The 18,032-nt window shown below is 40.5% G+C and overlaps 1 protein-coding gene across 1 annotated transcript in view; it reads left to right on the top strand.

Moving 5' to 3' along the window:
- gpc6a (glypican 6a) overlaps nt 1-18,032 on the top strand; it is an 892,798-nt gene that overhangs the window by 695,368 nt on the left and 179,398 nt on the right. The gene's annotated exons all lie outside the window — the stretch shown is intronic.

The raw sequence follows: 18,032 nt of genomic DNA, 5'->3' as shown, positions 1-18,032 counted from the left end.
TCAAACAATGTTTGCAGACGATTTCCATGTAAACAACCAGCATTTTAAGTGGTGACAGCTTGTGAGTGGCCTGTGTATTGCCTTCCATGTCTCTGTGGCCAGATGTATGCAGAGCCTAAAGGGAATACAATTTCCTTATATTCAGACAGATAATTGAGAGAAAAACCAGCCCTACAATTGTGCACTCTGTTTGCAACAAGAAGTGATACATGTGGAAAATAAGACGAAGTAGATATTTGTCTTGCTGCTGTAATTTGACCTTTGTAATGTACTATGTTTTGCAGAATTAGGAGAAAACTGAAGAATATTTTCTTTCTTTTCTCAGCTTAGTTCCATTGCAACACCAGTGAGAGGCTCAGGTGAACAATGAAACCTTAGACACCTTGTATGCTAGTAATTGCTGCAGCTGTATCATTTGTGACTAAGCTAACTGTCCCCTTCCTTCAGTGTGATAGCAGTTGTGGTTTCAATTAAATGAATTAAAATAAACCACATCAACATCCTGTCTTAGTGGAAAATCCAGTAAGGAAAGGAAAGGAAAGCACTCCAGGTAATTACAGCAATCCTTAGTGCTCTGGAAGCTGGGAGAGAAAAATTAGAGAAGACAGATGCAATATACACTCAATGCACACAGAGTACCAAGGGAAACACTTTTAAAAACTCAGCTATGCACTGATAAAACTCACATCAATTTAAGACATCTGCAGTTGACTTAGTTCTACAAGAATGATTGTTCTGGTAATTTATTTCCATTAACTTGTTTGTTAGAAAATTGTATTTAAATAATTGTATTGTATGAAAGCTTTCAGTAATTGTCAGCCTGGATATTATGCCTACTGTGAGTTATATGTATTTAAGTTTCTGAACAGTTAGGGAGGAAAATAACACAGGAACTATCACAAACAAAATCATCTAGCATAATATGGGACACAGGGTGCATCACTTTAATTTAGTATCAAAAATATCTCCTTCGGAATAAATATTATTGTACATTCAAATATTTTCCCCTTTATCAAGAATTCTTTCTGTAGTTTGAGTGCTGATTTTTTCCTACTCATCTTCCTTTAAAATAATTTGAGTTTATTCACCTGAGGTGGTTGGGGAAGTGCCATATAGAAATCATTTTTAAAATTATTTTTAAACCTCAACAAAATTATCTTTCACCTACCTGGTCTAGCTGTTGCTAAATGCCTGCACAATCAGCCAGCTTTCAAATCACTACAGAGATCTCTCATGCTAAAGAGAGCTATATCGCAAGGTGTGAATCTCCTTCCTAACTTTTTAATGACAGAATCCGTTATTTTTTTTGAGTGCTAAGCAAAAAACTGGGAGCAGAGAGACTTAGGGATTCAACTTTCATTTGTCCCTCACTCAAAGTCAAGATTCTCAGAGACTGTACTCTAATTGTAGAATCTCATTTGGTGGGAATTACAGTCTGGGGAATCGCGCATGGCAGCAAAGTACTGCAGATGCTGAAAAATGGAAATAAAAACAGACAATACAGGAAACTCTCAGCAGGATTGGCAACATCTGTGAAGAGGAATGGAGTGAACATTTCAGGTCGATGACACTGAACCTGTCATGTATGATAACTCTATTTCTTTGTATAGATGTTGCCTGTCCTTTTGAAAGTTGATATATCTAATTTGTGGCAATATTAATTATTCAGTCATTAATGTTACTTTGACCTCATCCATGATTGCCCATTCCAAATCCTGCCAATTGAGATGCCATGCCAATCTGACTAATGCTGTTCTATTAGTTGGGTTATCACCATTGACTATTGAATTATGCTATACATGTGAACTAATTAAAAGTACAATTTAGTTGCATTCCTTCTGTATTTACTCTTTCAAACTACTCAAATATGTTGTTCCAAAATGTTTCTGATTTCACATCCTCTGTCTAGCCAGTCCTGCTACGTCTGTTCCTTTACTTGCTCAGAAATAGTCACCTATGTGACACCAAGATCGTCCTGTTTGACTACATACATTAGGTATTAAGGAAAGGAAACCGACTACAAGGAGGTGTCCAAGTGCAGTTGCCAGTTCATCAGGCAGCCTATCAAGCATTATATGAAATCTCCAATAGATTTTGTCATATTTTAATTTCAGTACAGAGGACTGTAGTACTATCTTTGTAGAAACAGAGTTTACACTCTTGGTGTAATTGATGCCCGAGGCACACATTGTATCCAACATTTTTCTAGTTTTATGAACCTTTGACCCCAGGTTTCCACTCTCAGTCACTTGCATATCAACAGATGTTAAGTGTTCCATAGGCAATGACAATCCAAGCAGTGTTTTAGAACTTTTTTAATAAATGGAAACTGTATAGAAATTACATCATGATATATTTAACAATAAAATCATGTACAACCTTGTCCTGGAACAAAGAAGCTTCATCTCATTTCAACTTGCCAGACATAAGCAGGCAGTGCTCTTTTTTTTTTTAATCTACCCAGAAGTGTTATCATACACAACTGACCGTCTTCTTACCACCAAAATAACTGTGACTTTTGTTTTGCTTTTTTAATCACCATCAGTAAAACATCTGTAGCGAATTGAATATTTACATGAAATGCCCGTTAAGGACAATGCAAACCATCAAAAGTGAGGGGGAGGTAAGAAGAGAGGGAAAGGACTAAATCAAAATGGAGTTGGAGGGGGAAATATAGTTCTGTTTCCCCTTTCATGCCCACCTCTCTCTAAAGGGAGGCTGACAGTGTTAATGAAAAAGGAGTTAAGTAAGTAATTGGGGTTAATTGATTAATTAGCTGATTGGATAGACATAAAGAGGGAGCAGGGGGCCTTGTGGTGCAGTGACAATGTGCCTGCCTCTGAGCCAGAACGTCCATGGTCCAGTCCCACTTGCTGTACAGATAGTAGGAACTGCCGATGCTGGAGAATCTGAGATAACAAGGTGTAGAGCTGGATGAATGCAGCAGGCCAAGCAGCATCAGAGGAGCAGGAAAGCTGACGTTTCGGGTCTAGACCCTTCTTCAGAAATGGGGGAGGGGAAGGGAATTCTGAAATAAAGAAGGAGAGAGGAGGAGATGGATAGAAGATGGATAAAGGAGAAGATAGTTGGAGAGGAGATAAACAGGTCAAAGAGGCAGGGTTGGAGCCAGTAAAGGTGAGTGTAGATGGGGTGTTAGGGAGGGGATAGGCCAGTCCAGGGAGGATGGACAGGTCAAGGAGGCAGGATGAGACTAGTAGGTAGGAGATGGGGGTGGGGCTTGAGGTGGGAGGAGTGGATAGGTGGGAGGAAGGACAATGAACAACTGTACCTCCCAGTCGTGAACCATTTCAACTCCCCCTTTCACTCCGTGGATGACGTGTCCATCCTGGGCCTCCTGCAGTGCCACAACGATGCCACCCGAAGGTTGCAGGAATAGCATCTCATATTTAGATTGGGAACTCTGCAGCCCAATGGTATCAATGTGGACTTCACAAACTTCAAAATCTCCCCTCCCCCGACCGCATCCCAAAACTAGCCTAGCTCGTCCCCACCTCCCTAACCTGTCTTTCCTCCCACCAATCCACTCCTCCCACCTCAAGCCCCAACCCCATCTTCCACTGACTAGCCTCATCCCGCCTCCTTGACCTGTCCGTCCTCCCTGGACTGACCTATCCCTTCCCTAACTCCCCATCTACACTCACCTTTACTGGCTCCAACCCCGCCTCTTTGACTTGTCTGTCTCTTCTCCACCTATCTTCTCCTTTATCCATCTTCTATCCGCCTCCCCCTCTCTCCCTATTTATTTCAGAATCCCCTTCCCCTCCCCCATTTCTGAAGAAGGGTCTAGACCTGAAACGTCAGCTTTCCTGCTCCTCTGATGCTGCTTGGCCTGCTGTGTTCATCCACTTCTACACCTTGTTATCCCACTTGCTGTAGAGATGTGTAATAACATCTGTCAACAGGTCGACTACAAAATATAAATAAAAGAGGGAATACATGTTGCCTCAGGAGAGGATTGGAAACTAAGAATTCTTTACACACAGAAGATTGCAATTGGAGTTCTATTGGAGAAGAATGGCTGAAACTAAGATCAAAGTATTGGGATATTACTTTATACTGATGTCTGTGAAGCCAAATCTTATGGTCAGTGGAAAAATGAAGTGGATATAGAGGATACAGGTTATGTCTTTACTAAGAGAAAAGCAAGGTATGTCTTTGGTACTGCTGCTTGTTACTAGAACTAAGATGAGGTGTGAAGTATTTTCAGAGATAGAGGCTCAATAATTGAACACTGAACAAGGTTTGAATATTCTATTAAAATTTATGCGCAAAATTTATAATAAAGGTTATCCATTAAATCCATATGAGGCATGGTCAGACTGTGACAAATTTAGAAAATGAGGTTAATAATCTTTCAAAGAATATATAATAGAATCAAGAGACTACATATAAGATTGCAAACATTCAACTCGGAGTTTCCTGATTTGGAGATTGCCTTTAAATTGTTAGACTGTGCTGAAGTTTGCACATGGATAGACTCTTACTACTAACTCATGCTGAATTTTCAGAACAAAACCTGCTTTTGCAACTCATGCCTTTAAGAGTTTGTGGGAAAATATTTTTTTCTCTGTAATCTTCATGGCTCACACGGGCCATTCCATGGAAACACGAAGAATGGAGAATTCAATAGTAGCTGCAATGTGAGACTACCTGCATACAGGTCAAATGTCCATACTCCTTTAACAAGATGCAACTTCTCAATCAAAATATTTAGCGGATGTTATTGGGATCAAAAGATAGGAGTTTAAAGGGAAAAAGGTCAATTATCTTAAAACTAGGTCGGAAGTCACACAACACCACATTATAGTCCAACAGGTTTATTTGAAATCACAAGCTTTCAGAGCACTGCACCTTCATCAGGTGAAGTCTTCACACAGTACTCCAGTACAGGCCTCACCAACGTCCTGTGCAACCTCAACATAACATCCCATCTCCTATACTCAAAGGTCTGAGCAATGAAGACAAGCATGCTAAACACTTTCTTAATCACCCTTTCATCTTGCCTTTCATAGATATGGCAACTAGATTTAGTCAGCCTATAATGCATAGCAAAGAGAAAAAAATAGTAGTGGACAAGATAATAGAGAAATGTAAAGGGACAGGATTGGCAACAGGGGCTAAATTCCTCACTGACATTTTGAGGGGCAATTTGACAATGATGAATTTATGGATATGTATGAAAGTGCAAACATGTAGTAATAATGGAACAAAAACAAAGTTGCTGGAATAGCTCAGCAGGTCTGGCAGCATCTGTGGAGGAGAAAACAGAGTTAATGTTTTGGGTCCGGTGACCCTTCCTCAGAAGTTCTCTGTTAACTCCGTTTTCTCCTCCACAGATGCTGCCAGACCTGCTAAGCTTTTCCAGCAACTTTGTTTTTGTTCCTGATTTACAGCATCCGCAGTTCTTTTGGTCTTTATTCACGTAGTAATAATATTGATGATACAAAAAGGTTTCAAGTAGCATTGAAGTCCTCAGTGAATGGGCAGATGGAATATAATGACTAAGTGTGAATTTTTTCACTATGGTAGAGAAAACTGGAAGGAGGGTGTAGGGTTCTAGTTTACAATCAGTCATTTTCTGATTTTTAAGTGGTTAGAATCACCCCCAGATCCCTGGTTCTAGACATTGGATTATTTAGTGAATGTGAAATCAAGAAGGCAATAGACAGATATTTCAGGGAAAAAAAAATGTTTTTACTTAAAATACATAAGGTTAAGTAGAATATAAGAAATAAAGGTAAATGTAGTAAACAAGGAAATTAACACAATCAACCATACAGAGGGCAGTAATACTATTAAATATACTTTTAGTTAGATTAAACACTATTAGAACCTAAAAATTATAGTTTTAATCACGGAATCTTTAATTGGGCTGCCTACCCTTGGGGGTTCCAATGCACTGTCACCATCCGTGTTCGCCTCCTTGCTTTGAACTTTGCAGTCTCAGGAGTTTAATCTCACCCCTGAGGAAAATGCGATTTTGAAATACACCTGGCTGTTCCCACTTGCTGTACTAGGTTCCTGGATGAAGACTTCTGACTGCATAGGGTTTTCAATTTGAGTTGAGTCTGCTGATGTGGTAAGGTGCATAGTGGATCTATCAGGTAAATACTTGGTTTTCTTTACTTTTTGTCGGTTTTATAAACCCAGTTTTCACCACAGCCTGTATCTGAGACTTTATATTGTCAGTGTAGTTGCTGGTTTCTGAAGTTTGTCGGTTCTTGGATCTGCTGGTCGTGGTCAGTTGCTGTTGGTTCCCATGGTTTGAAGCAGTAGCTTTTGGAATTTTGGTTGGGATCCCTCTTTTGGAGATAGTTCTTGGAAATAGCCGCTGCAATTAGTTGTAGGAATTCTTCTTCTGGAGATAGCTCTCTCGAACCCTCCCAGAGATAGCTGCTTCAGATGAGGTCAGGGCCTGCAATTATACTGACTGTGGGACCCTTCGTGCCAAAGCTGTGTTTTCCATTGTGTTTCTGGTGTTCCTTTTGAAAGTCTATTGGTTTCCCAATAGTTAAGAGTATATGTGAATGGATTTGATTGAAGTTGAATGCCTGGTTTCTCTGTAGGCCTCATAATGTCTGTCCTGGCTAGCCTGAAGTATAAAAGTTAATTCCGGTCTAGAGTGTTAGGTTTGTTTCATTGTTCTCTTAGAGTGGAGGTATAAGTTGGAATTCCAGGCTGAACAATAGTCCCAGACAGAAATCATTCTGGCTGTGTTGCATGTTTGCAGCAGCGTGGTCCAGGATTTTGTCTTTTAGATATTGGAAAAGCCCAGGGTTTTGTCCAGTATTTTAGATGATAGGTGTTATTGTTCAATCCTACAAGGGATGTTTCTCATGTGATGAGAGGTTAGGAAGTACAGTTGCTGAAAAGGTTTTTTTTAATTCACTCATTGGTCATGGGCATTGCTAGCCAATATTTTTTACCCATCCTGTGTTTTGTTCATGAGTCACTTAAAGTTAGCATGTAGGTGCAGCATGTAGGAAGGCAAATGGTTTGTTGCCTTTCATTGCAAGAGGATTTGAGTACAGGAATAAAGATTTCTTGGTGTCATTGTATAGGCTGTTGGTGAGGCTTTACAATGAGTATTGTGTACAGTTTTGGTCTCCTTATCTAAGGAAGGATATTCATGCCATGGAGAGACAGAGTCCAATAAAGGTACACCAGAGTATTCCCTGGAATGTTGGGATTATTTTGTGAGGACAGGTTGAGGAGACTAGGTCCCTAGAATGTCAAAGAATGTGGACTGACCGCATTAAAATTTATAAAATTCTTACAGGGGCAATGAAGGGTTGATGTAGATAGGATGTTTCATCTGACTACAAACTCCAGAACCAGGCAGCCTCTCAGACTAAGGGGCAACCATTTAAGACTGCAATGAGGACTGATGTCTTCAGTCAGAGTGATGAATCTTTGGAATTCATTCCCCCAAAGGGTTGTGGAATGTCAGCCATTGAGCAGTTCAAGACAGGATGTGAGATGTTTTTTGGAGACTAATCACAAGGGAAATGGAAATATGGGTGTTGATGATTAGCATGATTTAATTGAATGGTGGAGAAGGCTCAATGGGTTGAATAACTTAATCCTGAACCATGTTCTATGAATTGACGTGGAGGACATGAACAGATAATGCCTTTTGAACTTGCCTTTCAAAATACTTCCAAATCCAAATAATGGTTCATAACTCCCTATGAAGAGTTGTGCAGCACAAGTCATGGACTAGCTGCCCTAATACACGGAAATACAGGGAGCTACGAGAAGAATAAACTCGATAATGGATCAGACCGCGTCAAGAACATGGGCCAGAATATTTATGCAAGTCCCCGAGTTGGTTCTCACTTGTCATTTGTTTGCTTTTTGTTTGTCAAGAGTTTGCTATCTAAATTTGGAATCATTCTGACCCTTTGGAAACCTTGTCCACATATAGCCATTATGGCCCAGAAAGAGGCACATTGACAGATTATTCAACTCGACTGCTGTTCACACAGAGTCAGTTCCAGCCATGATTCCTGCAATCCGAGAACAGCAATCCTGGGCAAGTGTTCTCCATTTAAGACATCTGCAATGATTCTAATTCTGGTATTCACACTGTCATTTGAGATTAATCATCCAACAGCTCAGGCCAGATATTGATTCTAGTGGCTTCCTGGACCTCCAACTATTCAACTCCAATTAAATAAATTCACCAAGTCTTGGGGGGAATTGAAAAGGACACTTTATCATGCATGTTCCTCAGTTTGCCCATAAACTCTCCTGTAATTTGTAAAAATAGAGTGAGATGATCTCAAGGTTTTGATAACTCTTGCAATGAAATTTCACAAGGATGTTTTGGACCTTTATTTTCCATCTCCACTAACTGTAATAAAGCTTTAGGTATTAGATTGATGCTTTTGCCCTTCCCATTTTTGACATCTATTCATCATGACTTGATGAGTGAAGTTGTGAATACATTAGTTGACTTAATTTAGATTTATCTGCATGACTTTGGTTGTCAGCTTCCATTGTCCTTGCTTTTCCCAGAGGTGGGTTCTTTGGTACTTGTTACAAAGGTAGCTGTGAAAAAACACGTATGTTATGTGTGTGATGAGTTCCAATTTCTACCTTTGATAACTATTCTTCTGCATCATTTAGTGTTGTAAAGTACAAATAGTTGGAATACAATTGCAGAAACTCTGGCCATCCCATGCATTTTCAATGCAATTAATTACAGTTTATTTGAAAACACTTTACCAAGGAATTTCATAGCTTGCATTCATCAGGTGGGATTTTAACTCACTCACAATTCATTCATTTACAAAAAATTAAAATTTGGCGCAGCAGCACCTTTGTGCTCCATGGCATGTAAATATCAGAGTGGAACATCATTCAGAATGTAGGCAATGTGTATGTGTGTTAACTTTGCCACCTTGAATGTTTAAGTTACCATACCGGGTTAAGGAATTGCACAGTCAGTGGTCTGTAACTTCCTGGAGCGTGGTTTGATTCAACCATTCGAACTTTGCGAGAGAGGTGGCCATTTATCCTACTTATTCTTATATTGACAACACTGGATTTCTTGCTATCTCCTGATTGGAAATCCGTCTGGTGGCAGGCATTTGAGTGCAGGTTGTAGTATCCAGGTACAAAAGTGCGAATGTTTGAGACAGCATGCAAAGCACCTCCCACTGTGAATATGTAAGAGGTCACGTGACAGATTTGAGAGAGAAATCATCATGGTTTCAATTGATCAGATGTATATCTGTATGACTGGGGCAACTGCCGCCAAGACGCAATGGGAAAAGACCACCATCAAAGGTCTTTCTGCTGAAGTTAAATGGGGGTTTGTTCAGTTATCGGATCTGCCTGATGCATCAAATGCAAGTAAATGTGGCCTACTCTAAATAAGAAATGCCTTGGGTTTGTTTGTTCTCCATATGTAAGGACTATGTACAGAATTGAACTGATCTAGTGACCATATGCATATAAACATTTTTATTAATAAAGTCTATTCTTGAAGTAAGAAGTCCTTAATGTGCAGTGACTTAGTTACTATTTACGCCAACTGAAGACTCAATCTCTCCTAAGTAGCACTAACCAAAGATAAAGCTAACAATTTTCCAAAACGGTTGCAATGAGGCCTGTCCATAAAGTTGGTTTGATCTTCTCACAGGTGCTGTTGAGTGAGTTACATGAACAAGTGACTGGTCTGCAGATTTAAATATTAACACCATGGATTAAAAAGATCTAGTAAATGCAAGTGATGAAAATGAACCAGCATTTATAGCAATTAATATAAAAATTTAAGGATTTCCAGGGAATATGACCTACTTACCCTAATAATGCACCACTAAGATTATCCCTTTGATATCTGCAAATTCCCTGTCAAGCTTTGTGTTTTCATCTGTCCAGTTAAATTGAGATGTTATTGGGTCTACATAGAGCTTATACGTCAAATCCCATGTAATCACTTTCCAAATGTACTTTCTGATGCGAATAGTTCTAAAGTAATAGCATTTTGGGAGCTGTGTCAGCTGTTATTCCTTCCTTCACTTGATTTGTTTTTATTAAAATGGGGTTTAGTCATTTATTACCAATATGTAAGTTAAAATTGCAAATGAAAGTAACAAAAATTTAGCTTTCTGCTTAACCTTGGAATGGATGCCAGTGGTGATCAAAAATGGTCATTAATTTCCTGTTGTAAACTATTAACTATGGTGGAGACTCTTTGAAGAGTATACCTGTGTTTTAAAGTTTGGTTGTACCTATAAATGCTGCCCTGCAACATAATGCATTGGTTTCTACAAAATCTAGTTAATTCTCACTTCCAATATATCAATGATTCAGCATTACACAAACAGTTCAGAATGATGTTTGTGGAGGATGTATAAAAATTTGTGTTTGTTCAGTGGCAACAGCGTAGGTTTAAGGAACATAATTAAGTTAGAATAGAAGATATTTTATCTCATTTTACCCGACTGTAGTGCCATTGATAAATTTCACTTGTGTCTGTAACAAGTGCTGTATTTCAGCAAGCATTGCAAACAGTGCCATACGACAGTGAGGTACCATTACTAGTGGCCCTGAGTACATTGCACGTGTCCATTATCCTCTGTCCTTTTCAAAGATCCAGTGGCTTCTGCCATCTCGTTCACACTCATGAGCTCTTCAGCTACCTTGCAGCCAATCTCATTGTTGTTAGCAGCCAAAAGGCCATTGACAACTTGTCATCACTCCACAGATCAATAATCAGACACTTGTTGCTGGCCAAATGCCATTTTGTACACATTTCACTGGCTCTAGTTTGTATGCAACTAAACGATTCACCTCACCCCTGCCCCCATCCTCAAACTGGTTGAGCAAACAACAATGTGCACAAAATTTACATAAAATGCTGGTAGCTTGCTTTTAAGAAGTGTAGCAACTCCTTCCATAATTCTTCATTTTTAAAACAGCCCTTTTCCCACTTGACTTTAAATTCAAAAATACAAAAATATAAAAATATACAATCCTTGCATTATTAATGCCAAAAAACATCCAAAACAATTGCAAAAATATAATTTAAAACTACTGCGCCTAAGGAAACGTCAGAATATAGAGAGGATGGATCAGGCCTCCGGCCCAACAAGTGCACACCGAACCCCGAAGAGCAGCCCACCCAGACGCCCCCACCCCTGCAACCCTACACCCCCCATGAGCAATTCACCCAACCAAGATAGTCTTAATGGTGGAAAGCACATGAGGAACAAGCTTGAAGAGGATGTGGTGGATATAAGCAACCTGAGACAGTGGCTGTGGCAGGATATAGAATCGATGATATGAGTTTGAAATTTGTGACAAATGGCAGAGACAATGGCATTGGTATTGCCAATATTTACCTGCAAGTGATTCATTCAGGTTTTGAATCCTTACAAACAGCTTAGCAGTGATGATGTTAAGGAAGATGGCATAGGAAGTGTCAGTATCTAGTTGGAATTTGGCGCAATGTGTGGCAACGAGATAATTGGGAGTGATATATAGATACGGAACACTTATCATGTGTTCTGAATGTCAATGTTCTACACCCATTTCCAGCAATAATTATCATGTTGATTAAAAAAATTCACCTGTGTCTCCACTATGCCAAACAAAAATTTGGAAAACCATATAAAGATGCTTCATAAAATGTAGAGGCTGAGTTCATAAATATCTGCTGTTGATTTGATGCTTTTAGTGTGTGATCCACTTTTTAAAATTTAACAAAGTGTTGCATTACTAAATGGAAAAATTAAATGAAAACATCATTGCCTCAATAGAATCCCTATAGTGTGGAAGCAGGCCATTTGGTCAATTGAATCCACACCAATCCTCCGAAGAACACCCCACCCAGACCAACCCAGTCCTTGTAACCCTGCGATTCCCATGGCTAATCCACTTAGACTGCACATCCCTGGACTATGGGTAATTTAGCAAGGCCAGTCCACCTAACCTGCACGTCTTTGGACAATGAGAGGGAACTGGTGCAGCCAGAGGAAACCCCACACAGACACAGGAAGAATGTGTAAACTCCACACACAGTTGCCAGAGGCTGGAATCAAATCCAAATCCCTGATGCTGTGAGGCTAACCACTGAGCCATCGTGCCACCCCACATTGGTAACACTACAAGTAATACTACATCAAAATCCTTTTAATCTGTGAAGAAATGTGCTGAATGCCTGAGTCTTGGACAGGCTAAATAATAGTGTATGTAACTGATCCATTATCACAAGGTGCGGGGGTTTCATCTATAGTTTGAGGTGTGTTGACTTTCTTACTTCCGTTGTTTTCATTCAATGTGTAGATGCTGAAGATTGACTGTAATGGAGCAGAATAGCTGGCACCTGGCTATGACTTGTTATGATACATTTAGAGAATGATAGTGTTTCAATAGATGCTTGAATTCCCAGTAAGTGATTTAAAAAAAAACTTGAAAGCAACATTGCTCAAACAATATTCAGGAGGCATCTTATGCTTTAGACTGCTGGAAACATTCCCAAACTCAACTTTTAAATGGCCGAAAATCTCCTTAAAAGCATAAAACATTGAACAGCATATGGCATAGTTTACTTTATTCCTCCTCTTAAATGGATAATTCGTTTTTCAGAAACCATTCCAAAGCTATTCTCAGCTCCTGATGACTTGATTCTTTTTTTCTTTTCCAGTCAGACAACTTCTAGTTCCTAACTATCCTGGTGATTTCTCACACATTTCAAATATAAGCAAATGCTCTAGCCTAATTAAAGTCCTAACGTATCTGTTTTCTCCAATCTGAGAATGAGCTCCTAATCACATTCTGTGTAGTGATCAACAGAGACCGCCTGTCTCTCACTGTCTTCTCCTTCACAATCTGTCCTTTCCCTCTTTCTTCCTGTTCTGTCATGGTCTCTATTCAGACATGTCTTCAGAAATTCCAAAACCTAGTGCTACAATGGCTTCCCCTCACAAAGTTAATCACTGTGGTGATATGAATCACATAGATCTTGGATCTTATATCCAGGTAGAAATATTAATTAGCTACCCTTGAGCCCCACAACTCCATTTTAACTTCACATGAAGTAGACGGTTTGAAGTATGTCATTTAAAAAGCCTGACATTCCTAACATCTCACTGAGAGATTTGAATACTTATGGCCTACTCAAAGTTAGTATAGATGACCCTGCCATTCTGTCAGTGTGGATTTCTTATAGCTTCTTTCCAGTAAAAAAAATATGCCTCATTGCTGCCATTGCAACCAAGCCACAAAGCTTCTTGCCAGGTAGAATTCAGTATTTCCCTTCGTTTCTCCATTTAAACCTAACTTAAAGACAAGTAACAATTTTATAAACTTTGTGACAAAAGAACTTTGCAATAAAATGCTTTGTCAGTTTGTTGGTTCCACTAAACTTTAGTTATATTGCATTGCTGACTTTCTTCCCCAACTCTCCGGTACAATAAAGGATGACTGGTTCTGTCTGCACATTTTTAATTATGAATTTGAAGTTATGTCTAACGCTCATTGTAACTGTACAATTTTTGAATAAGAACTGAACAGGTTGGAAATAATCAGGTCAGGCAGTACCTGTAGAAAGAGAAACAGGCTTAACATCTCAGGCCATAGAATCCCTACAGTTGGAAGCAGGCCATTTGTCCCATCAACTTCACGCTGACCATCCAAAGGTCATCCCGTCCCTGTGACCCTGCATTCCCCATGGCTAACTCATCTAACCTGCACATCCCAGACACTATGGGCAATTTAGCACCGCAAATGTACCTAAGCTGCACATCTTTGCACTGTGGAAAGGAATCCACAGAGACACAGGGAGAATGTGCAAACTCCACACAGACAGTTGCCTAAGGGTGGAATCGAACCTGGATGCCTGGGGAAACAATAATGGGAAATGGCAGAGGAGTTGAATAAATAGTTTGCATAAGTCTTCATGGTAGAAGACATTAAAACCATTCCTAAAATACTACATAATAAGGTGGCGAAGGAACTAAGTATAATGATTATTACTGTAAAGTACAAGGGATACAAAAGAGACTCCGGTCCAATAGGGCCCTGATTCTGATGGCTTTCTCTATTCGGTATTAAAAAAAGTAGCTACAGAAATAGTGAATGCATGGGTCATCATCTTCCAAGAATCCTTAGATTTTGGAGCGGTCCCAGAGGATTGGAAAATTGCAGATGTGACACACTTATTTAAAAAGGCAAGGAAACAAAAAAAAACTAGCTTTTTTAGGAAAAATGTTATAATCTATACATGAAGAATATAATAGCAGAGCATTTAGGAATGAATAGTATAGTTGAGCAGAGTCAGCATGGCTTCATGAAAGGGAAATCATGCCTGATAGACTTACTACTGTTCTTTGAGGCGGTAACAAGCAGGATAGATATAGAGGAACTACTGAATGTTACATATTTGGAATTTTAAAGGTATTTGATAAGATGCTACTGCTAAGTAAGGTACAAGCAGTTGGTGTTGGGAATACTCTATTAACATGGATAGAGGATTGCCTAACAAACAAGACAGAGGTTGGTAATAAGAGGAGAAATTTCAGAATGGCAAGCTATGACTAGTGGTGTGCTACAGGGCTCAGTGCTAGAGCCACAATTATTTATATATTATATTCATGTCTTGGACGAGAGAAACAAATGTGTTATAACCAAGTTTGTGGGTGACACTAAAATAGATGGGAATAAAGATGTAAATGAGGATGAGAATAGTGAGGATGACACAGAGTCTACAGAGGAATATCGATCGGTTGAGTGGGTAAAATCTTGGCAGGTAGAATATAATTTGGAAAAACATGAGATTCTGCATTTTGGCAGAAGAATAGAGGAGTTATTTAAATAGAGAAAGACTGCAGAAAACTGTAGCATGGAGGAATTTGATGTTCCTTGTGCATGAATCATACAAAGCCAGCAGTCAAGTTCAATGGGTAATTAGGAAGGCAAATTGAATGGTGGCCTTTATTTCAAAGGAATGGAGTGTAAAAATAGGGAGGTCTTGCCAAAACTATATATGACACTAGTCGGACCACAGAACACTGAACATTTTAGCCTCCTTATCCAAGGAAAGGTATGCTAGCATTGGAGGAAGTCCAGAGAAAGTTCACTAGGTTGATCCTGAGAACTGCCTTTTGAGCAGAGGTTGAGTAGATTTGGCCACAGCTGACGCTGAGCAAGAAAGCAGATTAATACAATGTCATTAGCAAACCTCTAGACTTCACAAGTATTGTGGATTGATGTGGGGTGATGCTCTTCAGTAGATATTTTCAAATCAACTTGTTCAGAGATATTAATACACATCTCCGTAGCAGGTAGGACTTGAAACCATGCCCCCTGACGCAGGGGTAGGGACACTTGATGCTGTGTGGTAAGAAATACTAAAACGTTACCCACACTTGAGAAAATAAAAGTCAAAGGTGGTAAAATTTAAAAACAAATCCAGGTATACATGTCATTAAAATCAACATCCCAGAGCAGATAAAAGGCGAACAGAGCACGGAGATTTACTTACAGGGTTATAGAATTCAAAAGTAATGTTACTTACATAAGACCCTGGCCAGGTCTCACAATTCTGACCTCAATACTAAAAACGATGATAGAGAAACTCTGGGAAATTGCGTAAATGTTTTGCAGGGTTCATATCAAAACAGAGATTTTAGCTATTGGCCAAGTTTGAAAAGCTTGGAATGTTTCTAATTCAAAATAAGACTTACTGGAGGTTGTGATAGGGCTTTAAATTTACATTTTTTTCCTATTCATTTTGTAGGATGTGGGCATCGCTGGCTAGCCAGCATTTCTTGCCCATCCCTCGTTGCCCTTGAGGAGGTGGTGGTGAGCTGCCTTCTTGAACCGCTGCATTCCTCCTGCTGTGGATTGACCCACAATGCTGTTAAGGAGGGAATTCCAGGGTTTTGACCCAGTGACAGTGAAGGAATGGCGTTATATTTCCAAGTCAGGATGGTGAGTGACTTAGGGGCGGTGGTGTTCCCATATATCTACTGCCCTTGTCCTTCCAGATGGAAGTGGTCATGGGTTTGGAAGGTGCTGTCTGAGCATCTTTGGTGAATTTCTGCAGTGCATCCTGTAGATAGTAACACTGCTGCGACTGAGCGTCGGTGATGGAGGGAGTGAATGCTTGTGGGTGTAGTGCCAGTCAAGCGGGCTGCTTTGTCCTGGATGGTGTCAAGCTTCTTGAGTGTTGCTGGGGCTGCACTCATCCAGGAGTATCCCATCATGCTCCTGACTTGTGCCTTGTAAATTATGGACAGGCTTTGAGGAGTCAGGAGATGAGTTACTCGCTGCAGTATTCCCAGCTTCTGGCCTGCTCTTGTAATCACTCTGTTAATGTGGTGAGTCCAGTTGAGTTTCTGGTCAATGATAACCCCCAGGATGTTGATTGTGGGGGATTCAGTGATGGTAACATCATTGAATGTCAAGGGGCGGTGATTAGCTTGTCTCTTATTGGTGATGGTCATAACCTAGCATTTGTGTGGTGCAAATGTCACTTGCCACTTGTCAGCCTAAGCCTGGATGTTATCCAGATCTTGTTGCATGTGAACATGGACTGCTTCAGTATCTGAGGAGTCACGAATGGTGCTGAACATTGCGCAATCATCGGTGAACATCCCCACTTCTGACCTTATGATGGAGGGAGGGTCATTAATGAAGCAGCTGAAGATGGTTGGGCCTAGGACACTACCCTGAGGAACTCCTTAAAAAATGCCATGGAGCTGAGATGATTGATCTCCCACAACCACAACCATCTTCCTATGTGTCAGGTATGACTTCAACCACTGGAGAGTTTGCCCCCGATACCCACTGATTCCAGTTTTGCTAGGGTTCCTTGATGCCACACTCAGTTGAATGCAACCTTGATATCAAGGGCTTTCACTCTCACCTCACCTCTGGAATTCAGCTCTTTTGTCCATGTTTGAACCAAGGCTGTAATGCAGTCAGGAGCTGAGTGGCCCTGGCAGAACCCAAACTGGGCATCACGGAGTAGGCTTTTTCTGAGCAGTTGCTGCTTGATAGCACTGTTGAAGACACCATCCATCACTTTACTGATGATCGAGAGGAGACTGATAGGGCGGTAATTGGCTGGATTGGATTTGTCCTGCTTTGGTGTACAGGACATACTTGGGCAATTTTCCACATTGTCAGGTAGATACCAGTGTTGTAACTGTACTGGAACGGCTTGGCTAAGGGAGCAGCAAGTTCTGGATCACCAGTCTTCAGTACTAGTGCTGGAATGTTGTCAGGACCCGTAGCCTTTGCAGTACCCAGTGTCTCCAACCGTTTCTTGATATCACGTGGAGTGAATCGAATTGGCTGAAGACTGGTATCTGTAATGCTGGGGACCATTGGAGGAGGCCGAGATGGATCGTCCACTCGGCACTTCTGGCTGAAGATTGCTGTGAAAGCTTCAGCCTTATCTTTTGCACTGATGTGCAGGGCTCTTCCATCATTGAGGATGGGGATATTTGTGGAGCCTCCTCCTCCAGTGAGTTGTTTAATTGTCCACCACCATTCATGACTGGATGTGGCAGGTCTGCAGAGCTTAGATCTGATGTGTTGGTTGTGGGATCACTTAGCTCTGTCTATCACTTGCTGCTTTCGCTGTTTGGCGTGCAAGTAGTCCTGTTTGGCTTCACCAGGTTGATACCTCATCTTCAGGTATGCCTGGTGCTGCTCCAGGCGTGCTCTCCTGCACTCTATTGAACCAGGATTGATCCACTAGCTTGATGGTAATGGTTGAATGGGGGATATGCCAAACCATGAGGTTACAGATTGTGCTGGAGCACAATTCTGCTGCTGTTGATGGCTCACAGCGCCTCCTGGATGCCCAGTCTTGAGTTGCTAGATCTGTGCAAAGTCTGTCCCATTTAGCATGGTATTAGTGCCACACAACACAATGGGGGTTGTTCTCAATGTGAAGGCGGGATTTTGTCTCTACAAGGACTGTGCAATGGTCACTCTTAACGATACTGTCATGGACAGATGGAACTGCAGCTGGCAGATTAGTAAGG

Source organism: Rhincodon typus, chromosome 6, assembly GCF_021869965.1.
Source record: "Rhincodon typus isolate 14 chromosome 6, sRhiTyp1.1, whole genome shotgun sequence".
Taxonomy (NCBI): Eukaryota; Metazoa; Chordata; class Chondrichthyes; order Orectolobiformes; family Rhincodontidae; genus Rhincodon; species Rhincodon typus.
Note: the sequence above shows the minus strand (reverse complement) of the source record. Positions and strands in the feature narration are given on the sequence as shown.